The 23188-nt window shown below is 39.7% G+C and overlaps 1 protein-coding gene and 1 long non-coding RNA gene across 2 annotated transcripts in view; both read right to left on the bottom strand.

Moving 5' to 3' along the window:
- Window positions 1–23188, bottom strand: part of KYNU (kynureninase) — a 101259-nt gene that overhangs the window by 68769 nt on the left and 9302 nt on the right. The window lies entirely within an intron of this gene.
- On the bottom strand, window positions 16110–18374 carry LOC135308743 (uncharacterized). Its single transcript, XR_010369098.1, has 3 exons — window positions 18168–18374; window positions 17632–17685; window positions 16110–16183 (listed from the first exon to the last, which is right to left on the bottom strand). It is a non-coding gene; the product is annotated as an uncharacterized LOC135308743 (long non-coding RNA).

The raw sequence follows: 23188 nt of genomic DNA, 5'->3' as shown, positions 1-23188 counted from the left end.
TAATCTTGTTCTGTATCACACAGAAATATTACTATTTTCAAGCCTCTCAGAGCAGAGCTAAGATGCAGCATCTGCCAGGTAAGAGCCAGTCCTGCCAGCCAAGCTCTCAGCCTCACCACAGGCTTTTTCTGCAGTTCCTCTAGTGCAAAAGATCTATAAATACCACCAATAAAAACTCTTTCATATCCTCCCAGTGCAAGTCTTAGGGATTTCACTGCTGGAGTAATACCCTGCATCCTCCAGAAGGTTATTTTTTTATGGGGGAAAAATAAAATAAATAAATAAATAAATAAATATATTTATATATATGTTGAGCTAAAAATCTTCAATACCACAGCAAGCACTACTCATGATATCAGTCTGAAACCACTGAGGGCTGCAGTGATACCACTCATGATTGTGCTGAGGGTGGAGTGGCTGCTCAGCACTCAGCACAGCTACAAAGCCAGGTGTCCCTGCTCCTGCAGGAGACACTGCCCTGCAGAGGGGCGGGTTCCCATCAGGAAGCAGCAGTGACCCCATGCACAAAGAAATTGAGTCATGGAGTCCATAGGATAATAAATTCTGAATTAAAATCCTACTAATAAGTAAGGAAATTCTATTCTGGGGAAATATTCATTATGGAAACAGCCCATGTATATGTGCATACAAATGGAATTTAATATTTAAATATGAATGTTTTAACACCAATTCAGTAATGAGGGGGGTTTTGGTTTTAAATGTATGCTATCAGATGCTGAAGCAATTAACAGCATGTTGTGAAAATGACATTCTCTAATCCTCTCTTTCTCCTGACTAAAGAAGGACAAATGTGATTAGCACAAAACACATACACCTGCATAGGAACATTTTCTAATTATTCACGTGGCTGCAAAGGATCCCTGGCATCTCCTAACGTGATGAAAACTGAAGATAAACAGTACATGCCCCTGGGAAAAGAGTGCAAATCCTTTCCCGTTTCCCTTGAAATGAAACTTTTGGCCTTGTTATGGCAAAGAAATAAAATTGAACACACAGTTTTATGAAGGTTTAAAGTCTTCTCTTGTGTTGGCCACATATTTCCAGCACCTCTCTCATGCCAATACCGGTTATCAAGTTGTTTAAAAATTGTTTAAAAATTAATCTTCTACCTTTTTTTTTAAATTTATTCTACCTTAGCTTTCAGGTTATTATCCAGGTGTCCAGAAGATCACTCCAAAGTTGGGCTGCTGGATTATGTGGGAGAACTGTGGATGTTTGCACAGATAGAAGAGGGGTGAAGAGATGACAAATTCAGCACTAACTTGGACCTTTCAATCTAATTGCAAACCAGAAATTGCTGATTTACTCTCACCTGAGGTAACAGAGATGCCCATATTACACAAGGACCCCTGCAATCTTTCATGGTGTGTTTGCACCCATTAACTGCAGTGTAAAACCACACAATATCATAAAACAAATTGGTTCTGTCTGCAAATGGGTGAGATAAACTTGTTAGAGAAGATGGAAATCTCTGCATTTCACTCAGAAACAAGCTTTACAGCTTAGCCATAAATACCCAAAAATCTTGCTTTCTAATAGAACTGTGATACGAGTTAATATATTTTGTTTCTAGGTGGCACATGAAGAAGTAGAAAATCCGATGTGTCCCCATGGCAAACATACAGCTGGAAGCTGCTATTGTTATTTTTTATACAGTTTACCTGCACAGGATCAAGCTCAATCTAGTGCCAGCTGAGAATTAACTCAGTCCCAATGTTTATTACAGCAGCACAGAAAATAAATTAAATCATATCTGTATTGCCATAAAATTATGGTTTATAGTTTTGAGGTGGCAATGCTAAATAAATATTTATGAATTTCTTAGAATAGTGATTTTGAATAATAGTTATTTCACAATTTACTTTGATTAATTTGCTGATGGAAACATTTTATGTTTTTCCTATTACTTCTGTTTTAATGGAAGAATATCCTTATTGTCCTATTCTATTTCAAATAATTATGTTATACTGAGATAGCTTTAACAATTCACAAACCATTCAGAAAAAAAGCCCAAAATGAATGCAGTTATTAAAGTGACATTAAGTGCTTTAATAATCATTTTTGGTCAGGGCAGATGTGTTATAAATAAATTCAAATGCTGTATTAACCTTAAATTAAAAAACAGAAAAATCACAGTCAGCAAGAAAATTGGATATCTTACCAAACTTTGCTTTGCAACTTCTGAATTCCCTAAGAGGATTTTACTGGAAGTGATACTTAACCTTTAGATGTCATGATCCTGGAATGGCCAGGTGTACACTTCTACAGCCAGGCCAATTATCTTCAATTAAGCAATAAATGTGCAAGGCTTGTTCTGTGCCAGTAGAAATCCCTCAGATTTATACCACACCTTCAGAAATGCTCTAAGAGTTAAAAAACAGAATCACTTTCCAGTAAGATCTTAATGAAACACACCTTTATGTAACTTCACCATTTAATACTTTTAATTTAGATTTTTTTTATTAAGTTTTACATCAGCCTTAAAGAATAAAAGTGCTTGGCTGTCCTAACTTGAAATAGAAAGCATATTGCTCTAGTGCCTTACAGGAGTGTCTTAACTACCCACCACAGATATTTCTTCTAGACAATGACAATGTAAAAGATGAAAATATTGAGTATGTTCATTGTAAAACACCAAATTTTTTGGAGCAATTATTTTTTTTTTGGAATTTACTCTAAAAGATTGCAATCACCTACCCTGCAGGAACAACAGTAATATATCTGCAACACAGCTTTTCACGTGGTACTTTGGGGGTAGTTATTGAACAGGAAGAAGAAATAGACAGAGACACATGCTGAGAGGTTTTTTAAGATGCAGCAAAAATGTTATTTAATTTTCTTCAGAAGTAACATATTCTGCTCAGGTGATTTTAGTGATCAAAAGGCATTAATTGCAAAGGTATAAAATAGGGGCTATATGGGCTACCCTGGTGTAACCAGGACACAAAAGAAAACATCCAACAGGTGGGAGGAAAGTGAGATACAGTGCTCTCACTGATTTTAATGGGGTGTTTATGCGCCACTTTGCTTTATAACACAATCCCAGAGTGCACAGAACTTCTGAGATTCCCAGAAATGCTCAAAAAAAAAAAAAAAAAGAATTTTTAGTGTTCAGTGAGAGAAAGCAATACAGGAAAAATAAACCACAAGTGATTTGACAAAATGCTGCATGGCATTTACTACCATCTGATGTGCCTTTTAAGCACACTTATTCTCTCATTCCTCCAACATGTGTTTCCAAAAGTGAGTCTTGCAAATAGCAATGAAATCAAAGACCACTTCCTTACTAACTGGCAAGATAAATCACTTTTTATATCACTTTTTGTCCATAGCCACTTTTATTTACATTTCTTTATTAAATTGCAGGACCAGGTAAGTCCTTCTTTATATAATATCACCACTAAACCACTGATCCATAAAAATCAGGCAAAACCATAATGCAGAGGACAACCCATAGCTCCAGCTCATCTCTGGGATTCACATAGCCACACTCAGAGCAAATAACTCAGATTTCTGTATTCCCAGGGCCAATGCAAAGGGTTGAGTCTCAGCAACCACATTCTGAGAACTATGGTCTGCCAAATTTGCAGGAGACAAGGTTAAAAAATCCAACCTATTTAATGCTACTTCTGCATGTGGGTCCTCTGTTGGTACATGAAGAGTTTTCCATGTTTTATATTGCTCTCTGTGTGTGAAATTAAGTGCACATTGACTGGCACTGTGAAATTTGGGTTTAATCACACTCAAAACAGGCAGAAAACATTCCCAAGCTCCAGCCAGCTGGGCAAGGGATAACACAGATTGCTGGATGGAGCCCCCAGCCATATTTCCCTGCCCTCCATCTTACTGACACAAGGGAACTCACTGGCTTAGCATTAACCAGAAAAACAGAAAACAACTGCAGCAGCTGCCAGGCAGCCTCAGAGGAAACACCCCATTATTTACCGCAGTGAGAAATTCTTTATTTTACCCTTAAACATTTTCAAACATTTTAGGATTCATTCTTTACAATTTGTTAAATGAAGCTGCAAGGTTTTAGGTATTTTCCGTTCCGTATTTAAAAATCCTCTGCTGACAGGACTATATTTTGCTGTAAGTTTGCAAATGTAGTATATCCATAGATGTCTATTATGACCATGCCACAGAATGAGGTTTTAACACCATCTTAAAAGAACCTCTTTGTTCATTGGACTCTCCACTTCTCCCCAGTTTGGGTGGTGAGTGTGAGAGACTCACACTCTTCTCAGAGGAAACTTTCTGTGGAGTTTCAAAAGCAGGTAGTGAACAGCTCTAATAACCACACTCCTCTCAGAGTCTCTAAATCCTTCCAACAATGTCTTTGCCTGGCACTCAGTAGAGATAAAAAGGATTTCGCTAAAAATATCAGCCTACTCCTCCCTGTTACCTTCTGGGTCTGGGAATTTAAAAATTCAGTCACTGCTGAGGTGTCTGTGATGGAAACATGAGTCTTTACTCCTGAATGAAGGGAATGGAGGTGATTCCTTTAGCATAATTTAAAATCAATCACAAGGGCTACAAAGGAATCCATTTCTCAGGTTGGTCTTCTTTGGCTCTATCCAAATGAATTTCCTGGACTTTTTTCTTTAACTTTATAATGACATTAAAGAAACACAATAAACATGCATTTAAATCAGAGCCTTCTGTGTAATCTAAGTGATCCAACTCAGGACAGAGAGAAAGAGCTGTGCTGTTATGGGGCCTTTATTTCATAGGTGGTTTTTTCCTTATGGTGAGTTATTTTATAATGCAGTGCTTTTATTGCTGTGGCAGCGGTAATTACAATAAAATTTCTTATCAACTAAATAAAATATAAGAAATATGTATTTTTGACATTTTTGTTAAATCCTATTGGGAATTAGTTAGCGGCTTGCAACAGCACCTCTTTCTCTGAAAAAAAATGAATTTCTGTACAGTACACGTTAGGTAGAGCATGTTACCTTCGTACCTAGCCAGCACATACAACACAGCCTGCAGCTGAATCACATCTACAAGTTACAGTGACAGCATCAGAGAGTCAGGAGGAGTTAGAGAGCTGTGCAGTAAAGTCCCACACGCTTCTGCACCCTTTCTTGAACCAGCAGCAACACTGTTCCCTTTCCAAGATGAGCTGTTGGGAGGAATTATGCAACTACCCCAATATTATCCCCATATCCATCTAAGCTTATCCATCTAAATCTCAGGTTGTGCCAAGGAAGGTTTAGGTTGGATTTTAGGAACCATTTCTTCACCAAAAGAGTTGCCAATCCCTGGCACAGCTGCCCAGGGCAGTGGTGGAATCCCTACCCCTGGAGGGATTAAAAAACCGTGTGGATGTGGCACATGGGGACATGGGGCAGTTGTGGCCCTGGCAGTGCTGGGGGATGGTTGGACTCAATGGTCTCAAGGGTTTTTTCCAACCTAAAAGGATCTGTGATCCTCTGGATCTCACCCAAACAGTGAGAAGAGCAGCTGCCTCACAGCAGCTTCACTGGGCGTACAACTCTCCAACAAAACATGTTAAAAAAGATAAAAACCATGGCAACTTCACCTGATTTGGTTTTCTTCCCAGAGCAGAACCTGAGCATCCACAGAGGAGCTGTAGCTCTCAGCATCCTTCCCAAGACTGAGAACATCATGAACAGGAGGAACACAAAAGCAGAAAGGTGAAAGATCAACATAAGGGTGCTTCTAAAGAAGCCTTATCATCAGCACCTGAGATGTCAGAATTAAGAAAAAGCCTCCAATTTGAAATTTAAACACTCTGACCACTGCTGCTGCCCCACAGCATCACCTTGGTGAGCTATTATAGAACAGATATGTAAAGGACAAAGTTAAATTACAGACAATTACGCACTTAGCATTTCTTAATTCTGAAGTGTTTACCTTCCCAATTAAAATACTGCTTATCCAATAAGGTTATTTTGTATCTGATATATGCTTTATGAATATATATGGAGCTATGGTAATAAAATCAATGTAAACTTCTCAAAAATATTTAATTTGTTTCTGTTATTAAATGAAGCCAGTGGATCTTTTAATCTCTATGTGTATAGCTATTCATCTCACTTTTATGATCCACCTTGGTTATTTTTTATTTCTTTGTCCTGCTTTGATCAGGCTCATGACTGATTAAAATCAGGAAGTCCATCCTTGAAAAGTGTCTGTTATGATTAAGTTTTTGAAAATATTAACATTATTCAGGATTTGGCTTTTTTGCACATACTCAGGACAGTGAAGCTAGGATTATTTTCAGCAATCCCAGAACTAATTTTTATTTGTGATGAATATCAATTTCTTTCTCAAAATGAGATTTCTTATAGAATGTCTCCCAGTTTAACATTTTTTAATAGGAATTTGCCATTGATAAGATTTGTAAATTTCAAGGACGTTTCAAACTTGTCAGCAGGAAGCCACCACTATTGTGTCACTCAAACTTTATGACAACACAGCCCTGATATTACTGACAGATGTCTGAAGAGCAAGTCACTTGTTACATCCAGCAGTTTGTAGCTGACACTTTTCTGATTTCATATACTAGAACTGTGCTGTACAATAATTTCAAACTATTTCTCTCCTCAATGGCTTTGAAACAGATAAAGCCCTTTGTTACACAAGCCAGACAATTTTTACACTGTGGCAGCGCATCCCACATTTTTCTCTTCTGCAAGGGTTTTACTCACAGCAGGAGCAAAACACCTATTTAATATCATCCTGGGTAAAACTCGCACATTTTTTTGTGTTCAATTTACCAAGAAATGCAGTGAGGTCCTAAACATTTAAAGTGAATTACCCTACGTGTCTCTGTATCTTGCTGAACAGTTTGCCAATTCAAAGGGATGTCAGGAAGAAGCAACATTAGACTAACAGCGGTGTGCATTGATTTTCTGAAAGATTTGGTATTGCAAAATTGTGAGGAGAAAAAACTAGGCTTCAGAAATTTGCTTGACATAAGGGAATGAGTGGTAGAGATTCATTAATCAAAGTCTATAAGGAATTTATTAATAACCCTGTCTGATAAGTTTTAAAGGAAAACAATGATATTTTAAAGCATTTAGGATATTTAGTGTACCTGCAGGAATTGCCTTTGTTAGAAACTGTCTCCAGGCTAAAGCTCCACTAATAAGATGAAAATTGCTGATATCAGTTTGAGTAAAATATAAGAGTTATTTGGACTGAGCTAATGAAAGAATCTGAGAGCAGTCCTTTGGAGCTTTCCTGGTGACACAGCTTTGCTTTTCTAGCGACACAACAGCATCTCAGGGTAGTAGACCAGATGATGGCGTAAATATGGAAAAAAAAAAAAAAAAAGAAAAGACCTGAAGTTCATCTTATTTGCTTCCTTCAACGACTTGATGTAAACAACAGCTTGGGTTTTAGTACATGGGGTGCAAAACAATTATTTAGATATTTTTCATGGTGAACATATAAATTTTTGTAATTAGTCAATGAAATGCTGGCAGTCAAGCCTGTCTCTCTCATCTGAACTAATCCAGAGGGTGAACCCACTATTTTAGGAAGAATGTCAGATTTTGGGGTTAAAGTTTTATTCCACTCTAATTCTTAAATGTAACAAAATGTTACTTGGAAGCCATTAACAAAAAGGGTCATTCTAAGCTATAAAATTATTCAGGAAGAAATTATTCTAGAGACAAATATACAATGTTGATAATTACATTGATAGATAATTAAATTAAACAAACTTTCTGTAGTGGAAGGCTTATCCTGAACTTTGGTGCATATCATATAAAATTATTTTTGTATTACATAAATAAATATCTAAATGAACACAAACTTTTATGACTATTCAACCAAATAGAAAATGTGTTTTTCAGTTTAAATAATGCTTCTTTTTCAGCTGCATTGTCTTCCTCTTTCTCTGCAAGATCATTGTGCGCAGCATTTGATGAGGACCTCCACAAAACATTTTGTTTAAAAATGAACAAATATCCTCTACTTCGGGGCTTTAGTCCTGCTGAATTTGTGAAGATGTCATTAAAATACGACTTTTTTTTTTTTTAAGACCTTGGTGTAGAACCACTAAATTGTCTTTACTGTACTCACCTCCTCAGCAGTGCTCAGTGAGAGCAATCAGGCCGTATTTTCCACTCATGCTTATGTAAATCACAAATAAATCATTTGCAGCCAGCCGGCGTGACCAGTGAGAACAGGTTCCCAGCTGTTCAGCATGGGCTTAGGCAGGAAAGATGTGTTGGACTCGGTGGTTCGCGCTAAAACGAGTAAAGAGCAGCTTTATTTCTGCTCCTGGCTACAGGACATGCCTGGAATTTGGGGGTTTCTAACAGGTTTTGTCACTTTGTCCTTCCCTGAATGCTTACAGAGAGCTAATTACCGTGAGTAGGAGTTGTGATCCCATTCAGGCTCTGACTCAGACCTCGGTTCTCCCTGAGCATCCTTCCCTTTATCCTACCCACACACAATAGCGGCAATTCACTGACAAACCGCGGGGCCGGGGGAGAAGCAATTTTACCATTCTTTTGGACTCATTTCCTCGGGATTTAAGCCGAAATTCCAAACTCTGAGCACCTCCAAGTACCTGGTCCTTTCTTCCACTGCAGTTGTCCCACCATCTGCCTCAGAGCTGCCTTTTCCAGCTTGTCCCAGAAATTGGCAGAGTTTGGAGAAGAGGCATGATGGAAGCATCAAACAGCACTTTACATTTATTTCTGCCTTATTTATCCTATACATTTGTATTGATTATTCTGAATATAACATTTTATACTTTGAGAAGAGACGAGCAAGGCTAGGCCTGGGCAGAGTTTGTAAATTGTCCCCACACAGTGACAGATGGATGTACATCCAACCTCGTACAGCTCGAGTGCGTGCAAACATCAAAATCAAATTTCATTTGTCCTCTATCAAATAAGACAGAGAATGCTGTATTCTTTGAGTAATCAGTGTTATCTGCTCAGGCACTGATATTTCTGATCTCCTAAACTCTGTTAGCCTGGCCCTGGGAAGATTTTTCTCTGTGATTAGAGAGTGGGGATAATGTGGTCAAAAGAAAAGAATGGTTGTATCAGTGCATGTACACAACTGCCTCTGTCTTAGCATTGATACTGGGAAAACAGATCCCTCCTGGTAGCCATCCTGAAATCTGGGATGAAGGCAGTGTTAATAAAGCAACATTGAATTAGAGCTGCTTTCCCAGCTCTAAATTTACCAAAATTTATCTAAAATTTCTCAGTACAAACAGACATGTAATATCAAATCCGACTTGTGAAAGAAAATATTCTCCCCAGAACCTGCTCAATCTCTGATTAATAAAGTTATAGATTTAATTAAACTAAAGCATTATTTTTTTTCTTTAGTATCTGACTTTCTAGGGAATAAAACACAATAGTTTGGGTCTTTCAAAAAGCATATCTTCCTAATCTTGTATTTCCATTCAATAAAGCAGATGCATTAGGGGACCAAGGCCTTATTCAATCTAAGCATTTAAATTACTTAATGGAAAGTAAAACAGAAGCAAAACTTTCAGCTGATGGCAGCCCTGAGCATCCATGGGCTTAATCGACCTCTCTGTGGGCAATATCCATCAGTCACAGCCGGGCTCCACACCCGAGGGCTGAGGGGGGCTCAGTGCCTGGTGCAGAGCCCAGCCCTGAGGGCTCCACACACACTTCAGGGCTCAGCTGCTCTGAGCCAAGAAGGCCAATGGCTCCTGCCTGGATCAGGAATGGAGTGCCCAGCAGGAGCAGGGAGATCATTCTGCCCATGTCCCTACACTGGTGAGGGCACACTTCCAGTGCTGTGCCCAGTTCTGGGCCCTCAGTTTGGGAAGGACATTGAGACCCTTGAGCCCATCCAGAGGGGGCAATCAGGCTGGAGAGGGGCTTCAAACACAAACCCTGTGAGGAACCACTGAAGGAGCTGGGGGTGCTCAACCTGGAGAAAAGGAGACTCGGGTGACCTTACCACTCTCTACAACTCCTGAAAGGTGCCTGTGCTCAGCTGGGGCTGGGCTCTGTCTCCAGACACCGACAGAACCAGAGCATACAGCCTCAAGGTGCACCAAGGGAAATTTAGCTTGGATATTAGGAAAAAGTTTTTCATAGAAAGGGTGATAAAGTTCTGGAATGGCTGCCCAGGGAGGTGGTAGAGTCACCATCCCTGGGTGTGTTTAACAAAGCCTGGATGTGGCAATGGGTGCCAGGGTTGAGTTGGGGTGTTGGGGCTGGGCTAGACTCAATGATCTTAAAGGTCTCTTCCAACCCAGTCATTCTGTGAAGTCTGTGAGTTTTCATCACCTGCCTGCTGTAATTACACTCCATGGCACCCAGGCTCTCTCTGTGCTGACTTCTGGACCCTACAGATCACCTTAAGGCATTTGAGACCTTTTTACCATCCTTGGTGCAGTCAGGGCTTGGCTCTTGCTTCCACCACCATTAGCCTTTCACTTTTAGCCTGGCTTAGTTTAAAACTTAATTAGGGCTTAGTGTCTGCCTTTATAAATAGGTATCTGTGTGGTTTTTATTACTAAAGAGTTATGTTTTCCACTAAAAAAAACCCCAACTTTCTGAATGATTCTTTATATGACTACTTCAATTTTTAAACAGACATAGCAGCAGCAAGAACAGTGAGAGTTCAGCATTTCTTAAATCCTGGAATCAGGAATCGTTCAAGCAAGTAAGCTCAAAACAGCTGTGGTAATTGGCTGAAATTGCCACTTTTAATGACACAAATTATACTAGAGTGATGTTTAATGAAAGCTACAATTCCCAGCTTCTATATGCAAAATTTAAAACATTCTCCTAAATTGTGTTGACCTCTCTTGTTTAATATCCTGCTAATCATTGAAAATTGGAAACAAATGCTTCAATTAAGAGACAATTAATTGACAATTAATTCAACAATAAGCAGATGGCCAGAAAGAGCATCCTGCTATTAAATGAATCAAATGTGAGAGGGAGCATTTGACCTTTCTTATGTAAAGCTCCCCTCCTCGAAAAAAACGCTTTTCCCGAAAAAAACAAAATGTGTGGATTTTTTTGTCTCTTACTCTGCAGAGCTATAACTTTGAAAAATGAAAATAAAAAGCTTATTTACATCAGTATTTTGGTCTAGGGGATAGGAATTGTGAATTAGGAGGGAAATAAGGAGCAACAGCATGCACAAGTGCAAGAGGATTTACAATAGCTCTTGCACCCCAAGGCCTAATAGAAGAAAATAAAGCCGCCATTATCATCAAAACTGCAGATGATCTCATAAAGGGCTTGTCTACACGGGGAGGTCAGCACAGAACAAGCTCTGTTATGAATTTTAAGTGCAGTTGAAACTTTTCCTGGCTCCCCGTGCAGGGGGGCAGCTGCTCTTCCACGGTTCCTGTGGATGAGGAACAGAGAGGGGCTGGGGCAGGAGCGCATTACCCAAAACTGCAGCGAGGCACCCTGAGCACAAACACAGCTCAGGCAGGGCCTTCTGCAGGGTGGGGTGAGGCAGTTCAGCACCCCATGAGGGAAAAGGCTCTTCATTCACCTCTTTACTCTTTCCCTTACAGCATCCCCATGCAGATCAGCCTGATGTGCTATTCTTCTAATTTTCTCTTCATGTACATCACAGAATCACAGGCTGGGCTGGAGGGGATCTTAAAGCTCATCTCATCCCAGCCCCTGCCATGGGCAGGGACACCTTCCACTATCCCAGGGTGCTCAGAAACCTGTCCAACCTGGCCTTGGACACTTCCAGGGGAAGTAACAGCTTCTCTGGGCACCCTGTGCCAGGGCCTCTCCACCTTCACCTTCTTAGGAACAATTCCTTCCTAAAAACACATCTAACCCTGCCCTCTGGCAGTGGGAAGCCATCCCCGCTGTCCTATCCCTCCAAACCCTTGTCCAAAGCTTCTCTCCTGCTCTCTTGGAACCTCTTTAGGGCCTGGAAGGGACTATAAAATCTTCCTGGAGCATTCTCAAAGCTGAACAATCCCAGCTCTCTTGTCCCTTTGCAGGGCTGTATAAGGAGAAGACTTGAATTCCATACCAAAAGTCCCTTGGCAAGTGAAGGTTTCACTCTACATACCTCAAAAACTCAAAGCCAAATTCTCAGTGACAGTGGGGATATTTTCAGATAACTTCAGAAAATGGTCCTTTTCCAGCTCCTTGCTTCTTTGATAAAATGCATAAAATTATAATTTAGTTCAGAGAACCATTGTATGTGTAAATAAAAATTTATGGCAAAGTTGTAATGCAGTGCATAAAACAGGAAAACCACTTGTCCCATGCAGAAAGAATTGTGTCTATGAATCACTATTAATTTTGTTAGCAAATAAATTGCAAAAATTAAATTGATGAAGTAAAAAAAAAGAGTTGACAAAGAAAAAGGTTCCTTTAAAAGAACTCAAGCTACAGATAAACCTAAATTTCTGTTCTACAATTTTTTACTTAACCTATAGTTAAAAAAATAACATGGTTAATGATTAAAACTCATAAATAAATAATTCCTGCCATCCCTCACATGGCACTGCAGGCACTCTACCCCTGTTTCATTTGATGTTGTATTTTATGCAGTCTGACTATGATTTCACTGGTAATTTATACTGCATAAACCTTGACACCTGGGTGGCAGGAGCAGTAAGCTGAGCTTTCTGGGGCTTTGGCATAGGTAAAGCAGGCAGGTTAATCATTGCTTATACCTGGAGCTGTCTGGGCTCTGTTAATATTCATCAGGTGCTCCTGCCCTTTATTTCTGTGCTGTCTCTTAATCCCACCATGAGAGCAACCTAATCCAAAAGTCGGAGCAGCAAGACCATTAAGCAAATTCATGAATGCTTTCTTCATAATACTCATCTTTCCTATGTCAACATAATAGGGATGTTTTTTTCCTTTAATATTAATAACACATTTGTACTTGAAAAAGGAGGGTTTTTTCAAGAATTCCAGCAGTTAAACAACCAAATAAAAGTCTCTGTGGAAAATCAGTTGTAGTCTGTGAGTTGTGCTTGGTGTGCCCTGGAAAGGACTTCCTGAACTGGTGAGATTCTGGGTAAAAGTTGGCATAATTTAGACAAGAAATGTGCAGACAGAAATAATTAAACTGGCTTTCTCCAGGTAATTCATGGGAAGTGGAAGGCAATGGTGCTGGAAATACACTCTACTGTTGTTTCAAGAAACAAGCCAGAAAGAGGAGAGGAAAAGCAATAATTTCAATGCTAATAAAACCAGAGTCCTTAAATATTTTGTTATCTGAGAAGGAACCAGACAGAAATGTGGTGACAGAGAGGTGGTTCCTGGTGGAGCCTCCAGGGGTGGCAGAGCTCAGAACTGGGGGCCAGAAACAATCAGAGTTTAGTAGCACCAATGTTCTTTTAGTCAGGATAAACCTCCCAGCCAGACCCCTCAAATCTTAAAGATGAATTATTTTACTACTGCATGTCTTTGATTCCTCTTCAGTTTGCTCCTTCTCCTGCTTAGTACATGAGACTGTGAGATAATAATGACATGTTGTAAATAAATGTATGATGTTCAGAAGCATAAAGGAATATTTTTTTTCTCATATACAGTCTTTTTATACTTGAATAGTGACTTTTTTTTTTACCTAAGTCACTCTCTCAGTACTTTCATGTTCAAGAAGAGAGGTCTAGTTACTGAATGTTGGATTATCTTGCCTTCTACAAGGATTTAGTTAAACTTCCTGAGTTAGTGAACTCTAAATACCACTTTAAAATTATAGCACCTGTTCTAGTTCAAGTTTCCTTCTTTAATTAAATTTTAAACAGTTCCCCAGCAGTTTTGTGCCTGTCTCCTCATTTGGAATATCTCAATCCATGCTCAGAGTGGATGGGTCTGTACATTCATTATCAGATACCAGAGAGATGGCAAAAGGAATATCAAAAACCCAAAACAATCAAACAAAAAAGGAAAAAAAAAGGGAGAAGATACTGAATATAGTTTAGGAAAATTCATATCTAAATATATGTCCAGTTTTTCTTCACATATCATTGCTATTTTAAAATATTTTAGATTATCTTCTGATATCAAAAATGCAAATGTATTTTCAAATGAGTGCTTTTATTATTAATAACTTAACACTTGTTTTAAGCTTGCAATAAGGAAGACCAGGTATTTTAACTTTTTTCACTTTCATCTTTCTAGTTCATAATACCTTTTTAAGCTTTATACTGTAACAAAGGATTTGAAAAAGTGAAAAAGAAAAAGAACAAAACAAAAAAAATCAACTCCAAACAAATGTATTAAAAACATGGAAGTAAATTTTTTAGTTTAATATAAAGTAAATGTTCTTGAGACATTTGTTATTTTTAATTTACATGCCAAAAAGAGATTAGAAAAAAGTATACCTCATCTAGAAAGAACAACTTCCACTGATAGTCAAGTTGTATAATATGAATTTTAGTAAACATTCTTTTTTCCAAAATAAGTCATCTCATTTTCTGAAGATTGTGAAAAGAGCTTTTGTTCTGAGTGCTATAATTTTGTCTACTATTGCTAAGATTAGACATCCTTTGATTTTCTGAAAGTTATTTGCAAATTGTTTAATGCCTGTAGTACACAAGAAAATTAGAAAAAATGGGGGGTTATTAATTCCACACTGGAACTTCCAAATGTCTGGAAAAACAGCTGTCATAACCATTAATAGAGCTTTTATTTGTAAATATTAATTGTTAAATTATTGTTGGAATAATCTGGAGATGTTCCAAATGATCAGAAGATACCTGATAACACCCCCTTGTCAATGTTTTAACAGAATGCACAAGATCATCTGTGTAATTCTATTTCTTAGCCTTTTATTCTAGGCTCAGTCTTATTCTCTAATGACACCGAAATTGAGGGTTTGACTAATACAGTCCCCATCCCTCTGTAGCAATGATAATGTGAAGAAATTGATGAGAGCTCAACACTGCACTGAGATCCAATAGCCAGACACATTTAAATATCTATGCTGACAAATTCAAATATGGTTGATTTCCTTTGTCCATGAAGGTATTTGAAATAATAAAATGCATAAATAAGAATGTCTTTACTATTTAATCTTTAAGAAATCCAGAGGCAAATTCTTTCCCTACACTTGTGGGAATTCCTATGAAGCCAGTACATTCCAAGAGACAGATGTGGGACCAGAGACCTAAAAGAACCCAAATACAGTGAGGGCTCGTGTTCAGTTTTGCAAATTAAAAAAAAAAAAAAAAAAAAAAAAGAAAAAAAGGTAAAAAGAAACAAATTAACAGAACTAAAGTCTTTTGCCTTCATTTTTCTTTGTTTCTTACTGGAACATAGGCTTAACTGGGGTTTTTTTGTAGCCCTTCATCAAGTCTTGGCAGCTTATCTGCAGCTCCAAGGCAGGATACAGGTTAGCAGGGAATTAGCTCCGTGTCATCTTCATTTGAGACCAAAAAAACATTCAGTCAGCTCATGAAAGATATAGTAGACCTGGCAGTTTATTACAAATCCTGTGCACTCCTCAGCAGTCCCAGGCAGCAGGTACACCCCTGCAGCTCAATTCAGGGATGCACAGAGGATAATGTTCCCTTTAGATCCAACTCTGTTCTTTGTTAATCTCCTGTCAGCCAAATTCTCCTTGCTCTTCTCCATTTCACACCGTGTTTCATTTTGGAAATCCTTAATTAGCCACTGAGGCAGGTTAAAAAAAAAATTGACACAACTGATGAGTCAGCATTTCAGCTAACAATTGCCAAAGTTTTTGGGTATTTTTTTTAAGTCCCAAACTCAAGAAGACTCTGGCTCTGCAGCTCACTTTCTGGGGCTTTGAAATGCAAATCACTAAGTCCAGTAGACTGAAACTCAATCTGAATTACTCAGAAGTGTCAGAACAACAAAGGCTATGAAAGTGCAGTGCCCTATTTAACAAACCTTTGTGAAGAGATCATGGTGGAGAAAGTGTGGAGTTTGTCACCTGAAAGTCTTTAAAAACTTTTCTGCATAATCACAACTGCCAGATCTTTCTGAGCAAGGATTAGATAACACAGATATAAAAGTTCATCCAGTTCTCCAAAGACAATCCTAACAGTTTTATATAATGTGATTTAAGAGTGGTGGTGCAAAGTGTGAAGAGCATGACAAGTTGAGGGCCAAATCCTCAAACCCAGCTTTATTCAGCCATGATTTCTGCAGCTCACATCCTGCCTCAGTGATGCACATGAAATGTCCTTAGTCCTAGTGAAGTTCCACCTCTGCAAGGAGACATGAGGAAATGTATGAGAATCCCCTTGTCTGGATGCTTCCCTGACAGACTGCTTCCTCCCATGCAATAATTAGCAGGCATTAATTCACCATAACTATTTGTTCCTGTAAAATTTTGGAGAGCCACGGGCCTTCAAAGCCCACACCAGAAATATCCCACGCAGTCATTAACTGTGTGATTCACCAAATTTAAATGCTGCACAAAAATATCCATGTGGACACTCATTTCCAGATATGTGACATCTGATTTCCTTCTTTTCCAGAGCTTGAATTTAAATATACCCATGAAATCCCCTCATTTACCATGTGGTTGCCTTGTTCCCTCACAGATATGGGGCTACCTCCTGTTTTCCCAGCTGCTCCTGCTCATTTCCCCTCTCCAGGTCTCACACTCAGCACACTGGCCTAAACCCTCCTGCAAGTTGTCAGGTACATCATTCCACAAATAAAACACCTCACAGGAGAGACCCCTTTCCTTAGGAGAAGAGAATAAAGAGGTAGAAAAGATACACTGGAATCTGCTTCACATTTACTCAGCATTATGCCAGTAAATTTACAAAGCAAAATAGCCCTGACTGTGCTGGGAAGGCTTTTCAGAGCAGACCTCAAGGTTCATCTTGAGGAGAGTGCTTTGCAATGTGACTGGAAAGGTCTGTTGGCTTCCTGACACACTGATAATACTTCTGGGTGTTCAATGTGGTGGCCACTGCCATTGGGGGCTCAAAGATGCTTGGCAGAGTTCTGGGTGACAGCCAGAACCTGCCCGTCCTCCTGCTCCACCTGGGCACAGAGTGGTTTGCCCTGCAAGCAGAGCCAGGCTGTATTTCCATGTGGGTTCACTCCAGAGAAAGGGCACAACCACAACACCTACAGCAGCTCCTTGCAGAGCTGAGTTGATGTTTCCACCAGGCTTTTCTACCTTGCAACCCATAGATCAGTGCAGGCTGCTGAGTTTCTCACCTAATTGTACCCATTTGGGATCTCTAAACACAGTTTCCTACTAACGCAGCCAGGAATCTCTTTTCAGATGAAAAGAGCAACTCCCTGCTTTATGTGAGGTGAAGCCTTAGGTCAGCCTTTTGCTGCTACAAAACACAGATGAGCTCAGCAAAGGTCTTTTAAGCAAACAGACCTTCTTAGACCTAATTTCAACCACCAGTGGAGAGTTTGTGCCATCATTCTTTCCAACCAGTCAACATCTGTGAGCTCAGCCATTTTGTCTCCCCAATAAGTTACCTCAGATCAGCACTATCAAAAATATAAATAACATCTTTATCTCATCCCATTGCCATTCCTACAACAGGTAGAGAGCTGGAGCATCCTGCTGAAATAGCAGACAGAAATTCATCCTCTTGTTTGAGCCCGAACACCTGTGCACCATCTCACTTGCATGAGATGGTTATTTGGCAATTTATAAACAGAGCTCTGAGACTAATACCTGTGTGCTCTATGGCTGCCTGTTTACCCCCAGCTCCTGTTTGGCATCTCCCATCTATTTAAAGGAAAAAAAAAACAAACCCAAACAACAAGAAAACAAAACAAATTATATGAATAATGAAAGACTGTGCCATGAGATACCTGCCCAGAACAGAGCGATTAATTCAAATTAGCATAGGGACTTTAGTGGGCCATGGGGACACAATGATTTATGTGAGATACACTTCATGCTAGAATAACAAAGGAGACTTACTCACTTCCATCTATTACAGCAATTAGAGAGGAAAAAAAATTAAAAGGACGTGCAATATTTCCATGGAGGTTAAGATAAAGATACATCTATATCAGTCCTTGGTGCCCGTGGTTTCAACCCAAAATTCACCCTCAGCACTTCCTAAATCTTCCCAGCGCCCATCCCTGCAGACACGAGCCTGTCTCCCCTCTCCCCAGCAGGTTTCACGTGCCTCTATCACACCTTCTCAAAGGGAAGTAAAACAAGTGTGGGGAAAGTGCAAACAAACAGAAGCTGCCACATACATGTTCTGGAAGAGCTTATTCCTGTGTGGGAAGTGCTACTGTGTGATAAAGGACTTTTATATCTGGGTGAGTGTAATGCCCTGGGATTGTGCCAGCAGTGCCAAAAATGGAGATTTTCACAGCCCTGGTTAATCTGGGTACAGAAACCTTGTGCAGGCCAAAATTAGATTTAGTTTATATTAACACTGCTCATTGCTCACAGTGAGAGTTATATTGCTCAGAAGGAAACCTTTGTGTGTCATATAGGTGTACTGTGACCTAAGGTACCTACTTGGTATCCACAAGGTGAACAAATATTCCATGAAAACTTTTGCCTGCCTTGTAAACATAAATCAGAAAAATTTCTGATTTGAAGTACCACGTGCAATTTGGTTTTTTTTTTTTTAACCATGCATTTTTAATGAATGTGAAAATGACCTGACTAAACCCTAGAAATTTATATTAATAAGGATCACTCAGTAAATAAAAGCATCCAAATGCAATGTTGTCCCCTATGGCCAGAGACAATACCTTGTATTTGCCTTAGCACAGTGAAGTCACTGAACTGATAAATAAATAACAACCAGACCCAAGACTACTGTCATCATGATGTGCCAAAGAAAACAACACACCGCATTTACCAGGAACAAAGGCAAAAACAATACCTGGCATAATATGGTTTGCAAGATAAAATTTAACGATCCTCTGTAGTAATTAGCAAGTACACGAAGCTGGTAAGCAGAGAAAAAGGGACATCTCCTGTTCTGCATCTCAGGCTGTCAGCCGCGGATCGGGAGTGAGAACCTGCCTGACAGTGACAAGGCACAGCGGAAAGCGTGGCACCGCTCGGCTGGCAGGATTTCATCAAACCACAGCTCCTTCAGAAGGGCAAATTAGCTGTTCTTGTTCTTCTTCCTGCCCCTCCTAAAATATGCTGTCTGCGTCCAAATAGAGACATCGGGACACGAGACAGCTGGGCTGTCAGGGATGCTGCTAACCCAGATCTGTCAAGGTGAACATGTGAGAGACTTCAGCTCTCCATAGGCTGGGTGGAGGAGGAGAAGTCTGGGCTGTCCGTGCTAAGCTGCTGCCGCCAGGGAGTCAGGAAACTTCCTGAATACACAACTTACTCAACCTTTTGTGCCCTGTGAGGATGCTGCCCGCAGGTACCCGCATGGAGGGGCTGCTGCTAAGGCAAGATAAAAATCATGCCTTGCTCTGTAGAGCCAGGATTGTCCCACACCCAGCAGGTTTTCTTTACCTGGGACTCAGGTACCCACAGCACCACTGTGATTGGATTGAACTCTCTGAACAGAAAAGAACTCTCCTGCAAACCCAGGAGCATTTGATCTGCTTTTAGTTTTTCTGTAGCAGAAAATCCTTTAAGGCTCTGTCCTACAGGTGTTGGCACCCTTTGGGGTGAAATGTTAAAATCCTGTCTGCTCCATTTAAGAGCTGGTGGTGCTTTGGTTACAAGCTGGAGTTCACCACCACCTCCCTGGCTTCTCCCAGAGATAAACTTTAAATTTTGACACTGTTTTCTAAAGGTTCTCGTTGAAATTCAAGTTTTGCACATTTTTGGACTTTGCATGCACAGACAGAATCACCACTGTAGAAGAGAGAAAAAAATTGTGGAAATAAGACTTAGAGAGCATCCTGTGAAGAAAAGACTACACTGGTAAGTGATGTCCTGACACATGCTCAGCAGATGCCTTTTCCAGAGGAATCTGGTCAATATTAGGATGAGTTAAGAGAATACTTAGAGAAAGCAATAGGTGTTTTCAAAATGGATGGGCCATTAACAGCAGATAATTGAATACCTGTGGTTAAGAAGAGCCATTGAGTTCAATAGGAGCTGCACATACATCTGAAGCCAACACAGGCTTTTGACAGAGCCTGGATAAGGTGATGTGGAAGCAGAAGATTTCTGAACAACAGGAAAAGAAAGCTCTAGGTTACAATAAAAAATCGGGGGTGAAAAGCAAACAAACAAACAAACCATAAACTGAAGCTAAAATATTTTCAGCGTGACCAAACTTTTTCCAAAATAAAAAGCTTGGGTGGAAATTTGTGATTCACTCTCTCTGGTGCTGCTTTGTAGATAGAGTCCCCCTTTGTTCAGGTCTGGTCTGGGCAAAAACAAAGTACTGGAATGTTTCACCAGCTGTAGCCCTTCATCTTCTACCATTTATGATGAGGAAAGTTGTATGCATATTTATATATAACTCATAGAACTTTCGGAATTCAAATTCAGTGTTCCTTGGGTCACTAAATTTTGTTCCTGTCCAAAGAATAAGAAAACTGCTGCTACATCAAGATATTCTTGCTTGCTCAAGAGCTTTGACATCCTCCAGACCTAAAAATGAGGCTTGTCAAGGGTTTTATACAATTTAATAATCTCCCATAGGGAGATGACGGAATTCTCATGACAACCTGAATAAAGAGTTTTTTGGAATACACACTTCTGGCAGACACAGGTGGATCCCATTTCAGCTCTTTGCAAATCCAGCAAGTGCTGCAGGACCTCTTCTGCTGCCTTGGCATCATCTTCTGGCCTGTGAGCAACCTCCAGCCTCCAAGGCAAATGAATGCAGTAATGATCCTCCAAGCAATAATGAAGCATCACAGGCAGCACAGGACTGAGATCAGCTTCTCACTGACTTACAGCAAAGCACTCAGCCTGTGTGTAGGGTCACAGCAATGGATAAAGTCAAAAAGAAGATTTCACAGACTTCCTCCATGCTGTGAGCCTTGACTTCCCTGATAGGGAGGTCCCAGAGCTGACCTGAGCCGTTTGGCTCTTTCTCTCTGACCTTACACCATATCTGTTACCCCTTTTACATTGCTTAGCACACATCTTCTCATTTTTTTTCTTCTCTTTTTCTTTGGCTTCAGCTGCCATACATTTGATTATCTCCCTGCTTAACTGAAAAAGGCATTCCACATATTCCTGTTGCTTTTGCTTTGGCATTAATTATGCTCTGTTTTTGTCTTGAATTTGGATTCTGGCTGTACATTTGCAAAGTGGATTTTCTGGGAATTCATGCAGCATCATTTGTCAGCAGCTGCTCTCCAAAACTGCCTCCTGAAGAAGATCCTGTGCCAGACAAAAAAGCCTGCAAAGTTTGAAGGGGCTGTGCAGAACTTACAAGATTTTCTCCTAATTAAAAGTTTAATATTTGTATTAAGTATTTGAAATAGAAGGTGAATTTATTCAGCCTCAATATTATTTTCCTGTATATTTTGTTGATATGCAAAGGTATTTCTTTGCTGCTTCCCAATACTTTTCCTGTATTCCTATAAATCCGTTGATTACAGTTGTAAAATACAGATTAGCTCTCAATTTTCTTGAAGACAGTGTTAGGACTTAATCTATAACACTCTTCCCAATACATTTGAAAAGGGCAGAATTGAGAATTTCAGAGATATAAAGCATACTAATGTCTGTGTTATGTGACACTTCACAGACATTTTTCCCCAAAATAAAAATGGTTAATTTAATCAAACTTGGATTTTGAATCTCCAGTCACTGATAGATGGATGTTCCCCTGATAGAAAATAACATTTAACTGACATCGATACAGACAAAAAAAAAAGCTTTCTATCTCCTAGCTTTGGTTGTACTTGACCCATTTTGTTTTGAATAACTACTTTGAGAGCTAAAATAATCACAGATTCACTCTGATTCTCAGTTAGTTTTTCTGATGTATTTTTGCGAATCCCGGTTATGCATGAGGGCCAGAAGCACAAACGACATGGCACAAACTACCCCAGTAACCTTAAACACAAATATTTTGAGGCAATTCCAGAATGATATATTGGTCTCCCAAAGGTGGTTTACAGTCACAGTTTTGTTTACAGATTATTCCTTTGTAATGGCTAAATATTTTTCTGGTAGTGAAAACGGAAGATGTTATATTTATCACTTGAGAGATGTTGAATATAAAATTGCAACCTGCATTATTCAGCTTTGTGTGAGGTCTAGCAGCACCAAAAATTCTCTTTAGCCTGAAAAATATCTGTGGAAGGCTCCATTTGTATCAGGAATTAAATAGAGAATGAGGAACTTGACCACTTGAAAATAATTTGTGTCTCTCCCCCAGCCTCTACTTAGTCTTAGTCTTTTCCTAAAAAATAATTAGCTATTGTGAAAAATGCTCACGGAAGTTCTGTACACTGAAAAGAAGAGGGGAAAAAAATCACAGATTTTTATCCTTGCAGCTGACAAGGAAGAAATGACTGTGAGCCAGTATGCTTTGCAGATTTGGGAACACCTTGTGCAAGTGCAGTGGTGTCAGTGATGCTGCTGGTCCTTTTGGGAGCAGTGACCTTTGCAAAGAGCAGCAGCACCCACAAACACTAAATTAGAAAGACAGAGGAGGAACACACAGAGTCCATAAACCTGGAGCCAGCTGTTTAGAAAGTAGCCCATAAATATGAGAACCCAGCTCACGGAGCAGTGGCAGCTCTCTGCCAGGCAATGTCACCAGGAGCTGTGCCCTTCCACTACAGAGCATAGATGTTTTTAATATATTTATATACTTTTTTTTCCAGTCCATCAGGATTTGTGCTTGTGCTCTGCGAATCCATCAGGCAGCTCTGAAGGCATAACAATAGCTGGTCAAGGACGGAGCACACAATGTCTTTTCACAAGGGGCAAAGGCAATCAAGAGATTTCACACATATTTGTGCTGCCTGAGAAACATCCTTAATGTGTGGGGACACAGACAAGGGTAAGAGCAAGAAAGATAAATTATCTTGCTCCTAGCTACAGTCAGCCTGTGGATAGAAGCAGATTGACACAGTTGAGTACAAGCACCACGAGCCAGAGACTGTAAATACCTGTTAGAGTGCAAGCTGAGCTGAGCAAGGAAAAATGTCTGTCTCCTTCCTCCTAACCCTTCTGCTCATCTTTATCTGTCTCTCCTGGTAATTTTATCATCCTTCTCAGAGAGCAGAGAGGGGATGGAAAGGGTAAGTGGCATTTCTAACCCCAACGCTGGATATTAAGGGTGAGGTATTTAAATCGGCAAGATAGATTT

This window comes from Passer domesticus, chromosome 10, assembly GCF_036417665.1.
Source record: "Passer domesticus isolate bPasDom1 chromosome 10, bPasDom1.hap1, whole genome shotgun sequence".
NCBI classification, from domain to species: domain Eukaryota; kingdom Metazoa; phylum Chordata; class Aves; order Passeriformes; family Passeridae; genus Passer; species Passer domesticus.
Note: the sequence above shows the minus strand (reverse complement) of the source record. Positions and strands in the feature narration are given on the sequence as shown.